Source organism: Apium graveolens, chromosome 8 (assembly GCF_009905375.1).
Source record: "Apium graveolens cultivar Ventura chromosome 8, ASM990537v1, whole genome shotgun sequence".
In the NCBI taxonomy this organism is placed as follows: Eukaryota; Viridiplantae; Streptophyta; class Magnoliopsida; order Apiales; family Apiaceae; genus Apium; species Apium graveolens.
This window is the reverse complement of record NC_133654.1, coordinates 248,553,261-248,562,348: the sequence shown is the minus strand read 5'-3', so window position 1 is coordinate 248,562,348 and position 9,088 is coordinate 248,553,261.

The window sequence follows — 9,088 nt, the reverse complement described above, 5'->3', positions numbered from 1 at the left end:
GTGCCTGCAGTTGGAGAAGTAATGCAAGATGTCTGCAGTTGGAGAAGTAATGCAAGATGTGTACATCTGTTAGGTTGCTGTTAACGGAGCTAAGGGACTTTCTTGTCTTTTCAATGGTTGCAAATCCTGAGATTGTAGTAGACTTGGATAATAAGACTCGTGCTTGCAAAAAGTATGACCTAACTGTTTTACGGAAAAACCTATTCATAAGACATACGAGAAGGATATGTTTTTAAAAACATATGCATTCACCTAGAACCAATAAATAGTGATCAGTATTGGGAGAAGATGCCATTTCTTGGCCCACTACATCCTCAGATCAAAATTCAACTAGGTAGGCCAAAGAAAAAAAGAGACAAAAAAAATGATGTGGTTCCAGGGAACATGGTACCAGAACGAACTAAGCTAAAAAGACAACACACAACTATTGTTTGTAGCTATTGTGGAGAGACAAAACATGATGTTAGGATATGTCCAACAAATGTACCAGTTTGATTATGAGTATTTCATTTACATCACAATTTACAATTTAATGTACTAATTTTGATATTGCCTTTTGTAATTGTAGAAACATGATAAAACAGTCGAGGGAGGTGAAGATCATACCAATGCACAGGGGATAAAACTAAGAAGAAAGCAATGCCAAAGAAGAAATCAATGCCTAAGAAAAAGAAGAAATCAGTTGAAGTAGTTGTTGATGTGATTAATGTTCATGATAGTGCAACTGAAGTCCCATTTATCCCAACTGCAGACACACTCCAAACTGCCAGTACATGACACAGTCAAGGTGACATTTTCACACCTATAAGTCAACATGCATTCCTAGATAATGCACCACTAGGAATTCAGCCATGCCAAGGTAAATTTGAGGGCAAACAGATGACTGGACTGAAGCAAATTGAAGCAGTAGAAATGTAAACAAGGCATCAATTGTGAAGCAACCATTATGGAAGTTATAAAGTATTTTATCAGGTTATTTTGTTATGTAGAAGCTATGAAACTATTAAGTTCTCCTTAATTTAGGCACTGTTTTTTGGATTCAAAATTCAAGCAATTTTTAATGTTTTATTTTGGGGCAGTTTCGATACAAGGAAAAACTTATGTACTTCACTTTTGATTATATATGAGAAGTCATTACTTTTGCAATTGTATTAGAATTTTTTTTCATTTAACTATACTCAGATTGCATTTAATTCTTATAGCTTCTAAATTGATAGTGGGAATCTTTGGTGTTTACAACATTGACATGCATTGGTTGGATTTGGTCTTGGTCAAAAAATCAAGCCTAGTAACCTGTTTTGCTTTAAAAATAGGTGGTTACAACAATGGTGCATTTATATCTAACACCAGTGTAATGGCTATAAATTACACCATCTTCTTGTGCTAAATACTTTAAATCTGAATACACAAATACACTACACAGAAGTTATGGCAAATTGGAGCAAACCAATTGATGAGTACTGCAAGATCAATGTCAAGGACATTTTCAACAGGTCTGCAATGAAAGTATCTGTAGGTTGTGTGTTAAGGGATAACAGTGGTGAATGAGTCTCTGGTTGTGGGGGGATGATAGACCTTGTTGTGCCTCTGCATGCATAACTGTGGGGAATTTACTATGGTCTTAAGCATGCGTGGGAGCATAACATCACATCTGTGACTCTTGAGTGTGATTCTGCTGATGCTGTTGCTTTAGTTTTGGAGAATAATCCCAATTACCCAATGGCTTATTTGCTTGAGCTCATCAACAACCTCATGCAAGAAGACTGGGATGATGTCCAGTTGGAGGATATCAGTGAAGGAGAAAATCAGGCAGCCCTATCCTTGGTTAGTTACTGCCAGGCTGGTGAAGGGGGTATAGAGATTTAACAACCACCAGGTGCAGTGAGGGCCATTGTGGAAGAGGAGATGAAGGGATACTTATGTTCTTACTTTTGGTGTTCTTCTATGTGTTTCTTTGCAAATCATGTTGCTTAAGTTTTTACAATTTGTCATGTTGCTTATGTTATCATCAGTGATGATTATATTGTCATCACTGCTTTATCTATGTATTTGCTTTATCTAAGTTTGCTTAACAACAAAATGCTAGGATGATCAACAAAATGGCAAGATCAAGAATTTACAAAACAACAAGTTTCATTCATTCATTACTCCAGCAAATACTACATTAACCACAATGAACCACAATAAACATAACTAAATCAAGTAACTACATTTCTTCTCTTAAATCACTAGCACATAAGTATACAAACACCAAGCACATTAAAATTACAATGAAGCTAAATTTAAAGTAATTCTTGTTCTTCTTCGACTTCATCATCTGCTCTTCTTAAACCAAACACAAATTTTCAATTTCATCTTCGTTAGCTTCAATTCGCCTTAACAAACCACCAATGTCAACTACATTACGACTGCACAACGGCGGATCAATCCATCGAAAGTAGTTACACCCATTTCTCCCATAAACACAACCAATGAATCTTGTTCCTGCATTCTTTTCAGTCCTAGCAGTGCGTTGAGCTCCTGTTTCACTACAATCACATTTTCAACCATCAATTGGAAAAAGGAGTAAAAAGAAACTGAGCTCTAAAAGTTAGGGTTTATAAAAATCGGGCTGGGAATGATATAATCCGAGTATATGTATTCAAATATGACAAATTACAAATAGGTTTCTTTAATTTTCATTTTGGTCCTTACGGAGTTAACACTCCACTAACGGCAATACACACTTTGCACAATTTTGCAAACAGTAGGTACACTTTTTGCATTCTTTAAGTTTGAGGTACACACATTGTAGAACCTTGAAACTACAGGTACACACTTTGCATTTTACTCACTTTATGCAAAGTGTGTACCTGTAGTTTCAGGGTGTTGCAAAGAAAAAACAGGCATTTTATTCACTTTGCATTTTAGGGTACCTGTAGTTTTAGGTACACTTTGCATTTTACTCGCTTTATGCAAATTGTGTGCCTGTAGTTTAGGTGGTTAGTCACTTTGCATTTTTTTTTCAATGTAAGTTCAGGGTTTCCACATCAATTCCCTTTTCCCCTTTATGTAAGAACTAGCTTTGGTCTTCTGGAAACCACCTTTGATAGTCTATCTATTATTGAATTAATTTCCATACTCGATGATCTACGTGGCTTCTTAATGGGGAAAATAATTTCTCCTCGGTTGCTTATGCCTATGAGACTTACACCTAAACTAGAGAATTAGAGTTACAACTTGCCTTAAGTCCTTGCATAAAATGAATTGTATTCGAAATATCTTAATCATGACACTGAATGCAGTATTTCCAACTCTTCCATCTATTTGAAGAACCTTATATTCTTGATCCAAGAAAAAGTAAAGTACCTTTGTATTCGAAGGGTAACTGTTAGGAATATATATGCATTAGTTTGATGATATGTTTAACAAAACACTTAAGTAGAAATTCAGTGTCTGTAGCCTCAACGGATAAGACCACTTTGGCTATCCGTTGATGGTGTAGCTTTACTTAGAAATAAGTCTAGTGTTGTAGCATATTTCAGTCTCTGTATTTAAGATGTAATTCTTAGAAGTTGAGAGAAACTATGAGTCATGTTGACTACTAGAAGATATGCAAATAGGAAGGCCAATTGTAAATATTTCATGCCTTGTAATTTTGTATAAATGAAGTGGTATCAACGGATGACTTAAAGACCTTCAACGGATGAGAAGCTAAGCTTCAACGGATGTCTCTAAAGCTTCAACGGATAACATCCTTCAACGGATGAGTGCATCAACGGATGAAAGCTTCAACGGATGTTCTGTTGATTAACCGTTGATAAGTGGTAGTTGTACCTACAAACAGAGGCACGTGGGTGAACAGAGATAACTGAAATGTGGCAGCCTAATTTCAGGAACATCAGAAAAAGCAGCCGTTCTACTCTAGTATAAAGAGACATTAAGTCAACAAAGTACTGGAGTGAACTGGAGAAGAAACAAGTGGAGATCTTACTTTATTATTTTATATATCCTTGTCTTCACTTGTAAACTTGGTAATATATAAACCAAGTAGTAGCTAGTAATTAGAAAAGAATTTTTCCAGAGCTGTTTAGAAAAATCTTGAGAGAAAAATTATCTAGTTTGTACTAGGATGCAGCTGTGATCAAATTCTTAGATCACAGAATTTCTGAAATACCATCTCTGGTGGAACAACAAATCCACCAGAAAAGTTTTTAAAGGTTTATTGTGTTCTTTACATTTGTGTTTGAATATATATCTTTCTGTATCAGCTTAAAGCAATTCACACACTTGTTCATCTTGAACACACAGTCTTTATAAACTGCTCAAAACTTGAAAAAGTTTTGAGATTTACATTCAACCCCCTTCTGTAAATCTCATTGTTAGTTCTCTAGAAATAACAATTGGTATCAGAGCAGGCTCTTGACAAACAAAGAGTTTAAAGATCTTGGAATCTAACAAAGATGAGTAAGAAGGATATTGGAGTAAAAATCCCAGTTCTTGACAGAGACAGTTATCACCACTGGAAGGTGAAAATGCACCTTCATCTACTCTCCCAAGATGAAGGTTATGTAAACTGTATTGAGAATGGTCCTTACATTCCCCACAAAGTAGCCACAGTTGCTACGGCCACAATTGCTGTTGGTCAATCCATTCCAAAACCTAGAGCAGAATGGACAATGGAAGACACAGAAGAAGTCCACAAGGATAAGAAGGCTATGAACATTTTGTTTAATGGTCTTGACAAGGATATGTTTGATAATGTGATAAATTGCTCAACTGCCAAAGAGGTTTGGGACACAGTTCAGCTGCTGTGTGAAGGTACAGAACAAGTAAAAGAGAACAAGATGCAACTTCTCATTCAACAGTATGAGTATTTTCATTTTGAAGAAAATGAATCTTTAAATGACACATTTAACAGATTCCAAAAGCTGTTGAATGGATTGAAGCTGTATGGTAGAGTGTACCAGGTGAAGGATTCAAATCTTAAATTCTTAAGATCCTTGCCAAAGGAATGGAAACCCATGACTGTCTCCTTAAGAAACTCTCAGGATTATAAGGTCTTCACTCTTGAAAGATTATATGGAATCTTGAAGACTTATGAACTAGAGTTGGAACAGGATGAGGTATTGGAGAAGGGGAGAAAGAAAGGAAGTTCAGTTGCATTGGTAGCTGAAAATGAGAGGGAATGCAGACAAGAAACTGTGAGATCTACATCAAACTCCAAAGATGGTACAAGATATCAGGAATCAAGCAAAGGAAAAGAGCAAGTTGCTGAGAATGAAGACAACTCCAGTCAAGATGACTCTGATAGTGTTGATGAGCATCTTGCATTTCTATCCAGAAGATTTGCAAAGATGAAGTTTAAGAAAAACACTAGAGCCACTAAACCTCATAAGAACATGGTGGACAAATCAAAGTTCAAGTGTTTCAATTGTGGTATAAGTGGACACTTTGCAAGTGAGTGCAGAAAGCCAACTTCTGAAAAGAAGAAATTTGACCAAGTAGATTACAAGAAGAAATATTTTGATCTGCTCAAGCAAAAGGAAAGGGCTTTCATTACTCAAGAAAAAGATTGGGCAGCTGATGGAGAGGAAGAGAATGAAGATGTGGAGTATGTCAACTTAGCTCTCATGGCTGATTCTGAGGAAAATGAAGTTAGTTCATCAAGCAATCAGGTAACAACTCAGGTAATCACTACTGATGTAACACAACTTACTAAAGAAGAGTGCGATGATGCTTTTAATGACATGTCTACTGAATTGTATCATTTGCGTGTGTCTCTTAAATCTCTTGCTAAAGAAAATAGTAGGATTAAAGAGAACAATCTATTTTTAAGTAATAGAAATGCTATGTTAGAAGATAAGTTGATTGACCTAGAGAAAACCAAGCTGCATTGTATATCTGTTGAGAATGAACTAGCTGAATCTATTAAGAAAGTAGAAATACTTTCTAATCAATTAAAGAGAGAGCAAGAGGTGATTAAAGTCTGGAAAACATCTAGGGATGTTAGTGCTCAAATTGCCAAGGTCCAAGGAATTGAATCATTCTGTGAAACTGCCTGGGATAAAAACAAAAAGAAACTAGAATTAATTGATGGGCTGTCAACGGATGTGGAATCAACGGATGATGAAGGTTATCCGTTGAAGGAAGAAAATGAGCATCCGTTGAAGGTTCCTCAATTAAAACAGGCAGATGTTTCTAATAGTGAAAATCTAAAGAAACTCAACAAAAAGTTTGGTTCAACTTCCAAGAACTTTGTTAAAGAAGAAGCAAGCACATCCAAAGATGTCAGTAAGGTGAATATAGGGCACATGACCTTAGAACAGTTAAATAATAGGCTCAAGATGGTTGAGGATAAAAAGGAAACTAAAAGAAAATCTAACAGAAATGGGAAGGTAGGTGTTAACAAACATAACAATTACACACCTGATAGGTATGCTCCTAGAAAAAGCTGTGTGCATTGTAGTAGTCTCTTCCATGCCTAATATGTCTGCATCATCTCTACATGCTATGCCTACTATGTCTCAACAGAATCCTTATGCACATTTTGCAAACATGCCATATTTTAAGAATCCTTATCTTGCTGCATTTAGTATGCCTCAAATGCCATACAATATGCCTATGTGGAATAACATGTATGCACAATCCATGCCTTATCATATTCCAAATGTGCTAAATGATTCTGTGACTAACCCTACACCTCAACCAACTACATCCAAGACCAAGGTTGACTCAAAGTTACCTAAGTCTAGAGATGCAGGAGGAATGAAGTCTAGGAGAAAGGCTAACAAGAATGGACCCAAGGAAACTTGGGTACCAAAATCAAATTGATTGATTTTATGGTGTGCAGGGAAATAGAAGAAATCTATGGTACTTGGACAGTGGCTGTTCAAGACACATGACAGGAGATTTCTCCCTGCTCACAGAGTTTAAGGAAAGAGCTGGCCCTAGCATAACCTTTGGAGATGACAGCAAAGGGTTTACTATAGGATATGGCTTGATTTCAACAAGGAATGTCATCATTGATGAAGTTGCATTAGTTGATGGTCTCAAACATAACTTACTGAGCATCAGTCAACTATGTGATAAAGGGAATACAGTTTCCTTCAATTCTGAAGCCTGTGTTGTCACTAGTAAGAAAGACAACAAAGTGGTTCTAACTGGAGTTAGAAAAGGAAATGTGTACTTAGCTGACTTCAACTCTGCAAATGCAGAATCTATTACTTGTCTCTTCAGCAAAGCAAGTTCAGTTGAGAGTTGGCTATGGCACAAGAAGCTATCCCATTTGAATTTCAAAACAATGAATGATCTAGTCAAAAAGGACCTAGTAAGAGGAATTCCTCTTGTTGAATTCTCAAGGGATGGTTTGTGTGATGCTTGTCAGAAAGGCAAACAAAGGAAAGCATCATTCAAAAAGAAGCTTGAAACAACAATTGATGAACCATTACAGCTGCTACATATGGATTTGTTTGGACCAGTCAATGTATTGTCAATTGCAAGAAAAAGATATTGCTTAGTGATTGTAGATGATTTCTCAAAGTTTTCATGGGTCTATTTTCTTGGATCAAAGAATGAAGCAAGTGAAATCATTATCAATCACATCAGGCAAGTCAATAATCATCCTGACCTGAAGGTTAGGAATATCAGGAGTGACAATGGAACTGAGTTCAAGAATTTATCAATGAGGCTGTTCTGTGAAGAAAATGGAATCATGCATGAGTTCTCAGCTCCAAGAACACCTCAGCAAAATGGGGTAGTTGAAAGAAAGAACAGATCTTTAATTGAGGCTGCCAGAACAATGCTTGAAGAATCAAAGTTACCAACATATTTCTGGGCTGAAGCTGTTAATTGTGCCTGCTTCACTCAAAATATCTCTTTGATCAATCAAGCTAAAGGCATGACTCCTTATCAGTTGTTCAAGAGAAGAAAACCAACTCTAAACTTTCTTCATGTCTTTGGATGTAAATGCTTTATACTAAGGAATCAATCTGACCATAAAGGAAAGTTTGATGCAAAGGCTGATGAAGGGATATTTGTTGGTTATTCAGCTGGAAAATCTTATAGGGTCTACAATCTAAGAACCAACATTGTTATGGAATCTGTGCATGTTGTGTTTGATGATAAAAAGATTGATGGACTAACAGATGAGGGACAATATGAGAGACTCAAATTTGACAACATTGAGATATATTGTGATGATAGTGAAGAGGAGACTGATGGAGATAACACTTCAAAAGGGATTCAAAACATGCCCTTGGATAATGCACAAAATACTGCATCCGTTGAAAGTCAGAATTCTGCATCCGTTGATAGAGACAATGCAATATCCGTTGAAAGACATGGTGTATCATCCGTTGAAGTACTAAATGAAGCATCCGTTGATCATAGTTTATCAACGGATAATCGATTTACATCATCAGTTGATAGAACTCCAAGTTCCCTGCAAAGGACCAACAACTCAGGGGGAGTTTCAACTAGTCAACACTCTGTCTCACATCATGACAATACTGAGGCCACCTCATCTAGAGCACATCTTCCACTTCAAAGGAAATGGACCAAGAATCATCCCTTTGAACTGATCATTGGTGATGCATCATCTAAAGTGCAAACAAGAAGAGCTACTCAAGATGAATGTCTGTATAGTAGTTTTCTATCTCAGGAGGAACCTAAGAAAGTGGAAGAAGCCTTATTGGATCCAGATTGGATATTAGCTATGCAGGAAGAGCTAAACCAATTTGAGAGAAACCAAGTTTGGAAGCTGGTACCCAAACCAAAGAACAAGAGTCCTATTGACACAAAATGGGTATTCAGAAACAAGATGGATGAAAATGGCATTATCATAAGGAATAAAGCCAGATTGGTTGCTAAAGGCTATTCTCAGCAAGAGGGAATAGGTTTTGATGAGACATATGCTCCTGTTGCAAGACTTGAAGCCATCAGAATTTTTCTAGCCTATGCAGCTCATGCCAATTTCAAAGTCTATCAAATGGATGTCAAGAGTGCATTTCTAAATGGGAAATTAGAGGAAGAAGTCTATGTAAGTCAACCTCCAGGATTTGAAGATCCAAATTTTCCAGACTATGTGTATTATCTGTTGAAAGCACTC